This window comes from Solanum dulcamara, chromosome 5, assembly GCF_947179165.1.
Source record: "Solanum dulcamara chromosome 5, daSolDulc1.2, whole genome shotgun sequence".
Lineage (NCBI taxonomy): Eukaryota > Viridiplantae > Streptophyta > Magnoliopsida > Solanales > Solanaceae > Solanum > Solanum dulcamara.
Window position 1 is genome coordinate 52,027,463 of NC_077241.1, and position 17,765 is coordinate 52,045,227.

Below are 17,765 nucleotides of genomic sequence, written 5' to 3' on the forward strand. Positions count from 1 at the left end.
TCCTTAACCTGGAACGATGAGTAACAGGCCTAGGGAGTGGAAGAAATAGAAAGAAGCATAATAAAACATAAACATAGAAGAAACAGCCGAAATAAGAGAATTTATATATACAACTCTCTTAAACAAGGACAAAATACAAAAGAGATCCATCCCCAAAATCTGGTCGATGCTAGTATAAAGCTACTACAAAAGGTGAGTACAAACTGGATATATATAATAAATATACAAGCTGTTTCAAAATACAAAACACAAGTCCAAAAGGTGCAGAAGGAGATGAGTCAATCACAAACGCCAATAAACTCACCTTTTGTCTCTGAAACACTAGCTACTACAGCACGAGAATTAATGCAGGTGAGTAAAGCTCGAATCTGCATCAAAAAAATACAGAGTGCAGTATAAGTACCAAAACAATACATACTCAGTAATCTTCATAGGCCGACCAAGCTCGTGATTGCAATAACATAATAACAAATGAGTAGTAAACTGATAAAAATGGTAAAGGTATATCTAAGCATGCGTCGAAGTAAAGCTACTACAGTAACTAGTGAAAGTAGTAAGTCTATCTAAAACCTAACTGGACCCCCAAAAGCTCAGAAGGCACATACAAGGCATAACACTAATAAATATGTAAACAATAACCCAATCGAACCCCTACAAGCTCGAAGGGTACAAAAAAAGCTACACTACAAGGCACAACTCAAAGATTAACCCCAATACACTCCCGGAATCTGACATCAGGACAACACTATATAACCTAGTATCTCCCAAAATCTTACATCGGAATAGCTAGTCCATTCTGGAATTTTACATCAGAATGACTTTCTTTTAAGTCAATTTGGACAAAAGAGAAGCAATGGAGAAAAATCCTTCAATGAACTGCATGTATGTTATACCTCGTACTTTTGTACATGTTCATGCAATTCCCATAACTAGCATAGACTAGTTCCATGTGAGTAGTGATGGTTGGAAATAGGTTTGGAAGGGTTTGAAAGAAGTTTGAAGTCAAATAACTTGTCCTAGTAATCGACCTACTTACTTAAGCTATCGGTTGGATGTCTTACATGATTAAGCTACTTGAGTACATATCGGTCTTAAGTAGAAAGGATCACATAGGTTCTTAATATGAGACAAGATTATGAACCTATGAAAGAGAGCAAGTAGGTGATACACCTACTTAGGATAAGTAGGTGATGCAGCTGCTGGGTGGGCCCCACCACACCATATGGCAACAGCTAGTTGGCGCATGAAGGGGATGGACGAATAGGGGATGGACACGTGCCACCCTTGGGGGTTGGACATGTGTAGGACATGGACACGTGTCACCCTTGGGGGATGGACACATGTAAGGGCTGAAAACATGTCACACATTAAGGGGCTGCATATATATAAATTAAAGGGGTTGTTCTTCAACTTAAAGAGAAAGGAAGAGAGCTCAACCATGGAAGTAGCACCCTCACGTGACTTCAACAACAACAACCTAGAATTAGAGGGAAAAATAGAGAAAGAGAGAGTTAGGGTGTTGCCATGGTTGCAGCAAGGGGGTTCCAAAATCGTGGCCCCTAAATTAATTCTCTAAGGTGATTTCAACCCATTAGAAGGTGATTAGCAACGTGGTTCTTCATCCACACTTGAAGACCTTAAAGAACCCTAGAGAGAACAAGAGGCAGTCATGGATGCCGCAAGGTGAGCTTCAAGCCTTGAACCGTAGATTAATTTTTTAAGGTATTTTTCGATCAATTGGAGGTGGTTAACAACGTATATTAAGTGTTGGGGCAGCAAGAAGGCCCAACATGCGCGCCATACGTTTCAGCCAAGAATTAAGTCTCCAATTCACAAATTTCAGCAAGATAAAGAGCCAACTTATCAAGGTAAGCCTTGGTTATACTCTACACATTTTGGTAGGTATTTGGACTTGTTATCACTTGGAAAATACGAATTGAAGGCATGGAATTATATGTGTTGATATTGAGATGTGCGGATGCCATATGGGGCTGTTTTGAGATATTCTTGAGTCTCAACTCGACTAACCTTGATATAGCACTTGAATGTGTGATTATTGATGCTACTTGGTAGTTGTATGGTTGGATTGGATGTAAGGAAGGTGAGTAATATAGGGAAGGTGCTGTCCAATTCTCTAGAAATAACCTACTAACAATGAAGTATGTTCAGTACCCTTCCATAGCTTAACTATAGTGTTTAACGTCTTAATATAGGTTAAGATACTATTAGGCAGCGTACGAGCTACGTGGTGAATAAGCGCTAAAGGTATGTAAAGCTATCCTTCTCTTCTCTTGGCATGTCTTAGCCATAAGTGGTTTGTATATAAAATGTGGGGATAATTCCATTCCTAAAGTCCGAGTATGATTCATGAATCTTATCCACTTCTTGATGTTAGAACTCTTATAATAATTGAGTTATTTCCTCTCAAGTCTTCTATATGATAGAAAGTAGTAAGTATGTAAAGCTTATCCCTTCTTTCCTTTTGGCATGTCTTAGATATAAATGAAATATGATATGCGCTTTGAGGGTAACTCCATTTATAAGCTCCGAGTATAAATCGTGACTCTTATTCACTTCTGAATGTTAAAATTCTTAAAGTAGTTGGATTACTACCCTCGAGCCTTTTATATGTTGAATAGTAATTGGAGGTATAAGCTCTCATTCTTAAGGGCTCTACGATGACAGAGGTCTTTGATTCCATAAGCTGTGTAGAATTGTCTTGATGCACGTCTATGATACCTGAGGCTCCATTTGATATGATCCTAATGACCTTTAGAGGGTACTTAAGATAAGTACTACCCTGATCTTCAAGTGACGGTTCACTTGACCATTTCATGGAGTCTCAAATGATGATTTAACTTGTATATGGTTACTCACTACTCTGCTCATGCATGCTGTTAATACATCTTCCACCGAGTCCCATAATGGGCCAAGTATGTTAATCGTGCACAGCTTCACTACATTTTCATTGAGTCCTGGGCCGGGTATGATATATGTATATGATGGTATGATGATGTCACCGAGTCCCTCACTAGAGGGTCAGGTATAGTGTGATATATATGATGATATGATATAATGACATAATGATGGCACTGAGTCCCTCACTAAAGGTCTGAGTACGGTATATATATGTCTATGATGATATTATGAAATATTTGTAAAACTGAGTCCCACAACGAGCCGGGTATGGTATCTGAGGATGATATACATGACTTCATTTCATAAGATACAGGTACAATGATTTGCTAGTTGTTATACTTGTCTCTTGCATCCCTATTTCAGCTGTAATCTCATTTATGCTATGTTATGCTTTATATACTCAGCACATGTATCGTACTGACCCCCTTTCTTTGGGGGGCTGCGTTCATGCCCCAGGTACAGACAAGTGTTTTGGAGATCCGCTAGCTTAGGATTTCCACTCACCGATTTTGGAAGTGCTCCCTTGTACCAGAGCCTAAACTGTTGGTATTGATCTGTTGATGTATATATTCATTTATTCAGGGGTACGGCGGGGGCCCTGTCTTGCGATATGATATAGTTGACACTCTTAGAGGTCTGTAGACATGTGTATGTGGGTTGTATGTAAGGTTTGTTCTGCTGTGTCTATTTGATGTGTTGTAAATATTAATATGAAATAACAACCTTGTCGTCTTGCATGTCCCTTCATGATATGATTAGTGAAAACTCCTCAGGGGACAAATGAAAGGGTTATATGTATATGAAAATGTTATGACCCATTAGGGTTTTTATAGATGTTATCACATTGTTCATAGTTTGATTTGACTGCAGTTGATAGGTATATATATGGGGGTCTAGGTCAGACCCCAGTCGCGGCCTATGGGGTTAGGTTGTGACACTGTAGAAACTGGCTAAACCCAAGAAACTCCTGAATGCCCTCTCCAGAAACTATATGGTCAAGGAACGCTACTAACCTCAACCAAAATTTACACTTTCTGAACTTAGCAAATAATTGATGGTACTTAAAAATGTACAAGATAATTCCCAAATGGCTTGCATACTCATCCTCGCTCTGAGAATAGATCAAGATATCATTGATAGAGACAATAACGAAAATATTTAAATATTGTTTGAACATTATTCGTTGACTCTGAGCTGATGATAACCTAATCTGAGGTTTATCTTAGAGAAGAAATTGGTGCCCTGAAGTTGGTCGAATAAGTCATCAATCCTAGGGATAGGATACTTATTATTGATCATGACCTTGTTCAACTCGCAATAATCGATGCACATTCTGAGAGAATCATTTTTCTTAGATTTCTTCCATTACTGACCAGAAAGACACAAAATTCTCCTTTAGGTGCTTCAACTGAATGAAGAGAACTGGAGCACCACATGGAGAGATGTTGAGTCTGATGAAACTTTATCTAGGAGGTCCTTCAATTGACCTTTCAACTTCTTAAGCTCAGCTGGAGCGATTCTATAAGAAGGAATGAAGATAGGTTGGTATTTGATAGAAGGTCTATGCCAAAGTCAATTTTCCTTTCGGGAGGGACTTTGAGAGGATCTTAAGGAAACACTTTTGGAAATTCATGCACGATTGGAACTGACTAAAGGGTTGGGTTTTGGAACTTGAATCCTTAACCCTGACTAGATGGTAGATGCAACCTTTGGAAATTATTTTTCTGGCCTTAAAGTAAGAAACAAACCGACCTATATGCGTTGAAGTACTACCCTTCCATTCTAGTACTGGATCATTTGGAAACTAAAATTGTATGACTCTGGTTCTATAGTCAACTAAGGCATAACAAGAATATAACTAGTCCAGGCCAAGAATGATATCAAAATCAAGCATGTCTAACTCTAATAAATCAAATAAGGTGATTTTCTAATAGATAGGTATTGGATAATTTTTGTATACCCGCTTAGCTAAAATTGATTTATCAACAAGAGTAGTGACTAAGAAAGGTTCTAACAGGATTTCAGGACTGAAATCAAAATTCATAGCAACAAAAGGAGTCACGAAGGAAAGTGTAGCTCCTGGATCTAACAATGCATAAATATCAAACTGAAAGACTCGTAAAATACTAGTGACTACATCGAGGGAATCCTCCTGATCCTATTCAGGTAGAAGAGCATAAAACTTATTCTAGTGCTACCCGCCACCAGTATTAGATAGGGTACCCTAAGTCAGCGACCTGCTGAAGTGTTAGGTTGTCTGTTAATGAACGTCCCTACCCTTACCTATGGTAAATGGGAAATCCCTCAATCTGTGACCGGTCTTTCCACATCCAAAACAACCACCACTACCGGCTACACGCTCTTCCGAGTAGTTCTTACCATACTTTTGACACACCAAAAAAGCGCAAACACTAGTAACACTGCCATGAGACTTAAATTCTGATGATCCATCCTTGTTATATTGTCTGAACTTAGGCACCAAAGTACTAACAGAAGATAGGGTTGGGGTACTAGCAAAATATGGGGCCGGGCTTGAATATTTTTTATGGAACTGAGAATGACTACTACCTCCTGATTTATGTTAAGAGTAGTGCAGTTATCTGTCTGAGCCCTCTTGTTATCCCTAGCACTCTTCTTAAGATTTTCTTCCTCAATCTATTGAGCATGATTCATCAAGAGGGAGATGTCCATCTCCTTAATCAACATCACGATCCTCCACTCTTTCACCATAGTCTCAAAACCATCAGAGATAAACTTACTCATACTGGCCTAGTGTCGTGCACCATAGTTGGACCATACTTTGAGAGTTGAGTAAAATTCAAACAGTACTCATTCAAAATCATGTTACCTTACTTCAAAATAATGAACCCTTGACCTTGGCTTCCCTTAACTCTAGTAGAAAAAACCTATCCAGAAAAGCAACCTCAAACTTGTCCCAATCAATTGGGCCTACATCCTCAACCTTTTCATCCTTCCACTACTTATAATAAATCTGAGTCACTCCCTTCAATTGATAGGAAGCTAAGTCTTCATTCTCAACTGGAGTCACACCCATAATATGAGTAGTCTTCTGGATACCCTCAATAAACTCTTGTAGACCCTTATCCACTTTCAAACTATGAAACTCTAGAGGGTTTATCTAAGTGAAGTTCCAGACTCTAGTTGTGGCCGTATTTGCATTTAGGTTGACCAGGGCCATAACCTTTCAGTTGGCTTGAGCAATCATATCTCAGGCTAACACTTGAAAAGCAGCCTTAAACTCAGCATGAGAGACTTATTTAGCTAAAGGGTCTATTGGAGCTGGTGGTGCTTGTTGCTCTTCATCTCCATTCCTTCTAACGTAGGCTCTTCTTAGAGGCATGATATTGTAAATGTATAAAGCACGCGTTAGAAGAAGATTATACAGATTTACACTCTATTGCACGACTGAGAGTATAAAAAATATAAAGTATTTTTTAAAACGTTTCATAGCCTACTATTCATAGATGTGAGGGCTTCATACCCATGAATAAGACTCTACTTAATGTGGCTTTCAGACAACCTAAGATAATTGAACCTGATGCTTTGATACCATGTTTGTCACGTCCCAAGACTACACCTTAGACACCATATGGTGCTTAAAGACACAAGTAACCCCAAGCTAACCTCATAGTATCGCATGACACTAAAAAACAACATAAGAATATTGAAAATACTAAAATACGAAAATAAAATCTAAAAGTAGTCTATTAAAAATAATTCATCAACATTTGAATACCATAAGGTGAAATTACACTATTTGTCTAAAAGGCCTCTACTAATATGAGTTGCTAGGACAAGTCTATATCTAACTCTAACTGGCTGAAAACTGAAAGTAAATATTTAAAAAAAACATAAGGGTTATCCTCCTAACGATGAGGACTCACCAAATAAGCTACTGCGATGATCAGAGATAGTAGTAATCCTGGTCTGAATGTTAAACGTCTGAACCTACATTATCAAACAATACAAGCAAAAAGTACGCGGTTAGTATTTTGAATGTAGTACGCAGTTAGTATTTTGAATGTACTGAGTATGAAGGATAATGCATAATAATCATGATAATTAAATTGTAAAGACATGTTGATGCATTGACCAAGTAAATATTATGAATACTAGATAAGTCGTACTGAAATACTTAATTATGCAATAACTAAAAAGACCGACGGTGGGAGATACTAAAACCAACATATAATCATATGAGTTACTATATAGAGTTGATGTATAATCCTCATCAAAAGGGCCTAATATACTTTGATAAAGTATAAAGGCTGATTTGAGCTAATGTGGATCCACTAAGGTAATATCTATAAAGACTAAAGAGACGACCTCAACTGATGGAAAACCCCTTATATCCTGCAGTGGCACTTAGTTCTAGCACTTAAATATTACTACTAAAGGTTCACAGATGCTGACCGAAATCCTTCATCCCTAAATTCGTTTGGTGCTAAGTATAACTCTATGGAAAATATATAATTAAACTAGAAACAGAAATAGTCTGATTATACTGAATCATGTTGATATTGATAAATACTTAGTAGCTCATAAATCATGATAACTGATAATATACTAAAAGATACTTTATTTGAAAGCATCATAAATAATGAAAAGCTGATAATTTGAAACATACATCTAAAATAGCACAATTATGAATCATGAAAATGATCATATATTGTGGGTTCATGAAAACACCATTTAAAGCATGGAATTATATGTATAACATGCCGTTAAAGGCTAATCACGGAGAAGAACTGAATTGCATCAAGAACCCATGAAAATCCTAAAAACCCTAGGTTTGGGGAATCATACTTGAAAATCTAAGGTTTCTTTGGTACTCAATGGGTGAGAAAATACCCATTTATTAATCTCACAGACCTGAAGTGAAGAACCCTATCTTGAATTCATTTAATAGAGGCTTGAAGCTTGAAACTCTAGTTCTTGCTTGAGAGGAAACTTTTTTTTTTGGTGGGGAACAGACCCTATACGAGGCTCCCACCTCTCGTGCACAGTCAGGGGTTGAGCAGCACCCCCAAGCCTTAACATAAATAAATAAAGTAAACTTACACGGAGGGGGACATAAACCTTACCTCCGATCCTATGTTGGTTCATAAGTCGGCTAACCTACTAAGGTCGGCTAACTCATTCCCGTTACAAAAAAAAAGGCTAACTAAAACTAGAAAGCATTAAACTTATGGGAGGACTCCTCCCGGTACAAGTCGACTAAGTAAGCATAAATGAGGGAGACTCTCCCCTTCCATGAGAAAAAACAAGAAAGTAACCTACACTAGTCCTCTTCAACTACGCGATGAATCACATAGTTAAACTGAAGCAGAACAAGTATACAAAACTTCTATCTCGCATGGGATGAGAAAGTTCTATTCATCTTGCCCTTTTTAGTCTTGTCATACCAAGTAAGTCCAAATGGAGAGATGCATCAACTTCAATATCATGATTATAGCAGCTATGAAGGATGAAAAATGGAAGGAAGTGTATTAGTCAGCCGCTTTGGAGCTGTATTAGTCAGCAGGTTTGGAGGTGTTGTGGATTGGAGATCCAGCTACAATCTTGTAGTAGGTTTAAAGGAGGCTTCAACTTCCTGTTGCCTTTCTAAGCTGTAGTATCCTGCAGTAGAAATGCACATTAAGAGGTGCAATTCTGCTGATTCATGCTGCAGTTCTGCAAGCTTCTTGGATGCTGCATGTTGCTGGAGGTGTTGTGTATTGAGGCTTGTATCCCTAAATGTTCTCCAGCTACCTGCAACTGCATAAAACCAAGCCAACAAGACCAAAAACAAAGATCCACAAACAGAACTGCTGTGGATGGACCAATTATTGTGGATGTAGCTCCTCATGTTGTTATTGTTGTTGAAGCAGTTGTACCTGTTGCACCATGCTTTTGCTGTTGTATATTGCAACCTGTAGTAGAAGTAGCCTTGGTTTGAGTGTTTAACTGATGGAGCCTTGCCTTTTGGAAGGTTCCATTGCTGCTGTATTATGTGTCTGCACTCCAATAAATAAACAAACAAGGAGTTCCAAGTAGCTTGGATGTAATGGCGTTGATGCAGGTAATAAAGGATTGAATCTGGCATGGTTGGATTGTTGGTGAAGGCTGGTGATGCTCCTGCATCTCTAGAATTTGTCTCCCTTTGTTTGGATCTCTGTATACCTGTACAAACAAGTAGCCAAAAAACCAAACGAATGTGGGAGGAGTATAGTCTGTTGCAAACTTGTAGCCAGCTTCCTGGTGCCTCCATAGTGGAAATGCTCAGTTGTTTGTTGTTGCAAGTTACCTTCAGGAGAAGACCTTTCCTCATGATCAGTTCCTTAGAGCATCTACACATACAAACAAACACAAAGCAAAGAAAGGAACAGATCTCAAAGAGTGCTTTGGAGCTTGTTAGCTTTAAATCGGCTAACTTTTTCAAGGCCGCTCGACTAACGTCTCCAATTATCCGATTGAGAGGAAACTTGAGAGACAGAAAACTTGATTTAGGTCATTTTATGCATGTAAAGGAGGGTTTAGGTCCCTAAGAATCCCTTAATACCACTTAGAATAATTCACAATGACGTAGTATAGGGATTAAAAGAATGGGAAAAAACTAAAATAACTTTGACTAAAAATTATTGGAAGGCATCTACGAGGTCCATCTACGATCTATAGATGAATCTACGAGCCGTAGATCCCTCTCATAGAAGCAGGCTTGAATTTTATGAGTTTCTAAAGTTTTGATCTACAAGTTACTTTTACAGATCATAGTTCCAATTATGTCTCGTAAATGGGGTCCGTAAGAATTAGCGGTATTTCTATGTTTCCAAGTTTTCAGTACTTTGGTTTATGAACACATTCTACAACCCATAAAACCACCTACGACCCGTGGTCCTTGCTCATTTGTTCAAGTAAAATTTCCAAATTTCTGAAGTTGATCTACGAACCAGATTTATGTACCTTAAAAGGAATTACATGCAGTAAACCCAATTTGTAATTCTTAGACCAAATTTTCCTATTTCTAAAGTCCCATCTATGATCCATGGTTTCTTTTACGGCCCATAGATGATGTCCGTAAAGCATTTTTTTTGCAAACTTGGAATTTTTCTGAGCTAGGGATTCCTGAGGTGTTACATTAGTAGTTCTGATTGCATCCCTAGTATATCATGACTCACATCTCTCATAGAAATTACTTGAGAGAAATAAACTATAAAATTAACAACAAAAGAAAAATTTGATATTAGAACCAATTTGTATAATAGGGTAAGGATTTTACTTATATAAATACATACATGGAGAGTGACATGACATTTACCAGAAGTCATGACAAGGGAAACAATGAAGTAGAAATGATAATTGTGAGCCATATCAATTGTATATATTGCTAAGTGCATAAGATATGCTTTGGCTAATTTTTTTTTAATTTTTTTTGGTTTTCCACCCGATGTGCTCGATAATCGCATTTTAGCTCGGCTATTCTGGATTCACTCTGCGTAGGGCCCCATTCGAGGGGAAACACTCTCTACAAGGATTATTCCATATTCAAGGCTCGAACCTAAGACCTCTAATTAAAGCAGGAGCAACCCCATCCACTAGAACACATTCTTTGATGGTTATGCTTTGGTTAATTGGCTTCACTTCATAATTTATAGGCTCTGCATGAAACTCTACATCACCCCCATAAACACCTAGACTTTTATGTTCTTTTTTAATTTCTAGTATATTTAATTTTAAAGAAGTGTCATTTGATTATTGATGTAAAAAAAGTTACAATTTTGAGTTTGACATCCCAAACTTTGTACATGATCATTGAGAAGAGACTAGAGCTCTAGAGACTACTAAAAAGGGAAAATATAAACATAATTCATGGGGGACCATAGACAATATGAAATAGTTTAATTATTTTCTGTCTAAAGGAGGGGAGACACCATTTGTCCATATTGATTAGCCCTCGTATGTTTCTAAGAAGATTAGAGAAGAGGGTGAATACTTTGATTTCTTTAATTCTGTGACTTAGCGAGGCTAGCTCATCAGCTGGCTTGTTAGCCTCCCTAAAATAGTAGAGAATGTTAAAGTTATGATCATCTTTTAAATCTCCTACACCTGGTTGCAAATTTTCCAGGGGGGTTTCCACTTTTTTTTACATCTTTGGCTAAAAGCAAACAATCAATTTCTCCTATATCCATATCCATGCCTTTGCTTATGCACTATTTCCGACTATAGAGTAGTGCTTCTTTTTTTGTCATGTTGCTCATATCATTGCCAAGGGGGATGGGATAGGCATAGATGAAGTCTCCCTCTTGGTCTCTTATGATTCCTGATATGCCCAAACTTATACTTCAATTAATAAGTATAAAGTTGTCATTGTCAAATATAGAATCTAACTAGGTTGGGGTCGATTCCACAAATAATGTAGAGAAAATAAGTCTACTAGTAGCTATATTCAGCTGTAGTCAATATTTTTCGAAAGTAAAAATACATAACGTAAACTGGGATTTATTGGTTTGATTAAGTAACTAGTAATAGTGTCTGCAATAGCAAAGTAAGACAAACTTAGCATTGTAATTACTATGAGAATCTAGGATTGTGTTCCCCATGACATGTAACTCAATAGACTTATCATATCAGTAATCCTGTTTTAATTCATCGCATGCAAAATCTAGCAAGTTATGGACATTTAAACGTCTTTCGGCCTTATTAGATGAATTTCTCCCTTTACCTCTTGGTCTCAGAATGTACTTCTACCTAAGCCTTGCTTTTGACCTCAGAAAACTATCCCCTTCCAGGCTCAAGTCCTTAAGCTAAGGATTGTAGGTTCGAATCTCCATTGTAGTTATATTTTTCTAATCACTACCCCTCTCCCAAGCAAGTAATGAATTCAGGTGAGTTTTAATGTGTGCACTCGTTAAAAGTAAAGCAACACAAAGATAACAACAATGCATGCTCATTCATTGATTGAGAATCACTTATACAAATGCTTAATTTTTTATTCTGTCATGGTTCTCAAAATCCTAGTTGTGGAGTTTAGCTACTCATAATCACAAGAAAAGTATCAAGAATTTGTGTAGAATTTATGCAACAAAGCAAGAATATTTAATTATGTTCAAGCTTGAAAAGTTATTTACAAAAGATCTATTATCTCGTTTAATACCCCACAATCTGTAAAAAAAAATGTGTAATGTAACAATAAACCCTACGCAGAATATTTATAAAAAAAATCAAATCCTAAATAAAATAGAAAAACTAAGTCGGCACTAGTCCATGATCAGACTTCACGGTCCGTCTTGAGGTTCACGGGCAGTACAAGCCCCCGTGAACTTTGCCTTAGATGCACAACCCTCTTGGTCATGTCCCCTCCACGAGCACCTTCACGATCTGTGAAGAGCTTCAAGGCCCATGGAGGGTCTCGTATAAGCTCCTACATGTTTTTCCTATATTGCTTCTCACATCAATTTCACGGTCTGTGAACACTTGCACGACCCATATAGGGCTTCATCTCAATTCCCTTAGCCTTTCTTTCCTTATCCATCTCAGCAACCTCTTCACGGGCAAGTATACGGTCTGTCCAAGCTACCACGATCTATATAGGGTCTCATAGAGATCTTCTTGGAAAGTTTCTTAAGAATTTTTTAGCAACACTTTTAATAGCCAAGTCCACGAACTGGATAAGTCTTCACGGTCCATGGAGGGTCTCGTGAACTTTCAACTTTAGTTAATTTCTGCACTTTGACCCTACCATGTGTTCAACTTAATTTCCCTGCACCTTAAACATAAATGCACATCATATTTACAAAACCATAATTAGAACTCACACTAATTCAATGTTTTGAATGTTAAAAGTCTCATAAATTCGTGACACATCAACACCCTCAAATTAGAACCATTGTTTTTCCTCAAGCAATGAAAACTAAAAAGAAAAATAACGTACAAATACAAGAGATCCTAGAAAATTTATAGAAACTGACACATAATCATATTTATGACCTTTTTCATTTTTCATTGAATTGACTATGCAATACACAAACCATTCAAACTAACTCATAAGGATCCATTTGCAATAATCCGACTCTTCGAAATATCTAAAGTAACATGTGTCTTCGTGGTAATATGAAGAGTGATTAATAGATTAAAAATTATATGGTATGTCACATTTTAAGTGTTTAAGGTTTGTATTTTAAGTTTTGAAGTTTAGCGGGTTGCAAAATAAAAGTTGTCAAAAATTATCTTAAGTTCCTTTATAAAGATTTCTCTGAAACTTGAGTCAAATTTATAGGATGTTTTCTCCCAATATATATAGAGTTATGTCTCACAACCCATCAAATTAAAAGTCTGTGAGTGTAGTTTCCAATGTATCAAACCTTTTGTTAATCTGACCTTCAGAATAGAGAGATATTTGCGTTTTTGATAGATAATGCAAGCAGTCATGTGAAGTGGGCCCTCTAGGTCGGTGAAACTTTAGATATATCTTATTATTCATTTTGCTCTTTATTTTCTTCAGTTAAGAACCATAAAAACTTGGAAACCTATTTCTATGATCACTCAAATTCGTAATTTTCTTGACCTAAGTCCTTGATAAAAATTGTTTTACGTGTTGAGCTCGTCGTCAAGGTATAATTTGTATTAATTTCATAGCGTATCATACTTTGGTGTTGGGGAAGAAAGGGTCAACTCAATCATTTGGACAGAGGGATTTGACGTTGGCCTTATTTTAAGGTTTCGAGGTCTGTTAAGAGTTTAAGATCAAGGTAAGAGCCTTTTTTTTATTGATTCTAGCTTTGATAAGACACAAATAGTAATTTGCAATGAAAATTCATATCTTTTGTCTGATTAGCGTGGTATCTTCTATTCTTGAATGTTAATTGTGGTTCTTCCTTGTTGTAGTGTCAAGTGGGTGTGAGTGAAAGTTGATAGATCACTTGAATTCATCGAAAAAGGTATGTTGAGGTTATTCCCTTCTTTTGGTATGTTTCCTTAAAGCTTAAGAGCAATATAATTGGGTTGTTATCATTGATGTACTCGTAACCGTAATTATTGATTGTTAGCTTCTCAAGTGGTTATATTCCTCCCTTGTTAGGATTTTTATTTTATTGGTAGCAGCCCTATGTTGTTCATGACTTAGGGACTATTCGTATAGGTTACTTATAGTTAAATTACTCGCTTTTGGCCTATTGAATTGTTATTGTTGCCTTCGGAGCTATTGTGGTTAGCTGTAGAAATATGATATTTGCCTAAAAAAGGATATGTGCTGCCTACAGGGCTATGTTGTTGCCTATGAGAGCTATGAGTTGCCCACAAGGCTATATTGAAGCCTAAAACGGCTATGTGTTGCCTACAGGTATGTGTTGTTGCCTCAGGTTGGCTAGCCCCTTTCTTATGGAGCTGCCATATTTCTAATGTTTGTTAATTTTTGTTGTATATATTTTTTGGTAGGCCAGGGCCCTGTCCCGCCAAGCTTTACTACTCTTAGAGGCTTGCAGACTAGTGTATAGGTTGTATAGCTACGTTAATTTCCATGTTAGCCTTGTTTGTTGGTTTTCTAAGGCTTGGTAGTTGTTTGATGCATTGTCTTAATATATATTTGCTTTTAGTTTCTGTATAAAGATCATGGTTCCCTTGACACCCCAAACAGAACTTGTGTGCTAGTTGGCTATTTCATTATATGAGCTGTTGTGAGTAGTTGATTCCTTTATAGAGTTGTTGACAGGGGCCTTACCGACCAAGAACTTATTTTTAAGTCGAGATATACTTGCTTGTTTTCTTGCTTGCGTGTGGCTGCTATGCACTAGTAGTAAATAGTTCGGCAGGGTCGACTCAGGCCTGAGTTTTCGCATTAGGTATCATTGTGGCCCTTGAGTTTTGGGCGTGACACCATTGATAACATGTCACAACTCACAGTGAACCATGCCAGTGCAAATAATAATCTTATAGCTGAATTAGCAACCAAGCGATTATAGTGACCTCACCACAAAGAAGTCTTTCTCACATCATATTCAAATAAAAATAGAGACTAATACAAATTCACTCACACTCCAAAAGAAGTCCAAATAATGCAGATATATCAACTATAGGCTTGCCCTTATTTTCTGCACTTAACTTTCAAGTAGCTAGTTCAAGATCACTATAGAACTTTCTTTAGCTTGTAACATAAGCTCGGCTAGGGTGGGATATATTTAGGATATAAGTGACTTTTTTCCCTCCTAGATATTACATTAACTTAGTTCTATATTTCACAACCCATAACTTGTTTCGCCCCTACTCTCTTCTTTTATTTATTCCCGGGGTGGTTTTCACTCTTTTTTCAGAAAATGCTTTCTTATGTTTGATAATTTCATTTTCTTTTCTACTTATTTACTCTATTCTTTCATCATGGCCACACCCCATTTATTCCCTTTTTTCTCTTGTTACACATTTCTTTTCTTACCCCTTCATTTCTCACTTTTCTCTGTAGTATCCACCTTCAACTTAGGCTTTTAGCTTGAGTTGAAGTGCACATTTTCCTAGGAGGTAATAGGTCCAAAACAAAGGTTTATAGTTAGATGGGGAAGGTAAATTGTGTTACTTCAAATAAAAGGTCCTTTTCAGGCTCAAATATTTTGTACAAATGGGTAAATTTTCATTTGGTTGGTGTTTTTAGGTTAAGTGGACTATTTTCAATAATGACCTATGACCCTTTTCTAATCAAGCTATTCAACAATTTCAGTGTGACTAAACGGGCAATTTCTAGCTTATAAATGCAAAGTAAGAACTAGGAAATGCAGCTCACGCACTCATGGCACATAAACTACACTATCCAGCACCAATTGACACATTTATGTTTTAGCCGAAAACTAATCAACATGTTAGTATATAAAATGTCATACAAAGATCCTAACAAGTCAATTTTTGCAGTAAGAGTTTACACAACAACAACATATTAAATTTCAAACAGGGGTCACATTTTACTAAGTCAAAACATATGTTCCAATACACGGGCTACATGTATACTCGTAAAGACTCTTTGTATTTACACACCACATAAACAACCTAAACATATCAGTTCTACTAGATATTATACTTGAGAGAAAAGAAATATGGAAAGAAAAACTTCGAGGTGGACAAGATACCCCACCTCCAATAAACAAATTATGCGTTGTCATTAATGCACATCAAAAATACTGAATAGTAATAAAGAGGAGTGATCATACCTACGACATCCTAGGCGTTAGCCAGTGGGTCTGAAGTAGTACCATGGTGTCTGATGTACTCAATGATATGGGCTCTCCCGAAGGATCATCGCCCGTAGATGAAGAGGGCATACCTGCAGGCACCCCTATAGTAGTAGTCTCAGAAGTCTGGGTCAGGGCTACTCCACTAGCAGAAGCCCCAACCCGTGTGGCCTCGATCTAATGTCACTCTTGCTCTTTATTTTCCCTGGTTCTTATTTTTAAGGTCCTTATCGTCTTATACAACTGCTTAGCTTCGACCTTCGGTATGTCATTGAGGGAACTAGACCTGTCATAATGTTTATTTCCCTTTTTGATGGGTTCAGGTACCAGCATCGTACCCCATACCTCATCCAATATAGTCATCTCTAAAGGATAGGTAAATAACTGCATAAGTGCATCAGTGGAAAGTGGAGGGGCGAAAATAGTTGCTTTGGCTTTCAACTTGGCTAGCTCATCTTTCATCTATACTAACTGGGCCTCTCTGAGTCGGCCTCTAGTCCACCCAAACTATCTATCTAGTTAGTGAGATATGTCTTTAAGTTATTGACTCTGCCCTGCATGACACCAATCTCCTTATGGATCTCATCACATAATTTGTCCTCTTCCACCTGAACCTCAACCTTACTACTCTTGGTAGTCGCTCAATCTCCTTAGTCAAGTAACACCTTAGTCTGATGCTGATCCATTACTAATTTTTCAAGAAAAGCATATGGTACAGTGACCATAATACTTATAGCAGTTGGTGTCAAATTCATCAGCCTACTTTCATCCTCAGGCTGGTCTATGGCCTTATTGGTAGGAAGAGCGGTAGAGGAAACCCCCTCCAAGGAAAATGTGGTAGGTGGCGAGATCGAAGTGATACACATGGGAAGTACGGGCTGGGCTATTTTAGCCTTATACAAGGGTTTGTCCATGTCTTTGATCAATGCCGCATTCATGGACTTACTAACTATGGTGCGATGATCAAGGAACAAATGAATGGAACCTTAACATCTTTACACATTTCTCGAATCAAGCACAGAAAGGGTTGGCTTGATCTTTTATTAAAATCTTTGTCTTAAATTTTGATTGCTATTAGACGACCAACACTAAATTCATTTCTAGACATAATATAGGCTACCATGTGCTTATAAAGGATGGATGGTGTTTTCATTGACGGTCATTCTCAAACGAGCAGGGATAACAACCCACCAAAACTTGGCCACAAATGAGAGGGAGGCCTTAATGAATATTTGCCTCGGTTTGGTCACCCATGATGCATTAACTCCCTCAATGGGTATAATCTATGCAATCCACCTTAAAATGTTGGTTTGCTCCTCCAAATTATTCATTTTATCCTTGCTCGTGACCAAATGATATCAGTGCTCACATAAGCTGGTCTATATCGGTGCAGTTTATGCCAGTCTGTATAAGAATCGGAGGATAGTGGTCTTATATATGTCGACACGCACTCTCAAACTTGCACATGCTCTATTTGGAGGTAAATTTATTTCCATGACCTTCTCTTTCCTCTTGACTATCTCACTTGTGACCAAGTTCAGCATTATGGCAGCATATGCAACGTACAACTTTTGTGTGAGCAGTTGGCTATAATAACCCTACTTCTTGGTCATTCATTCAAAATGGTGCCTCTCGAAC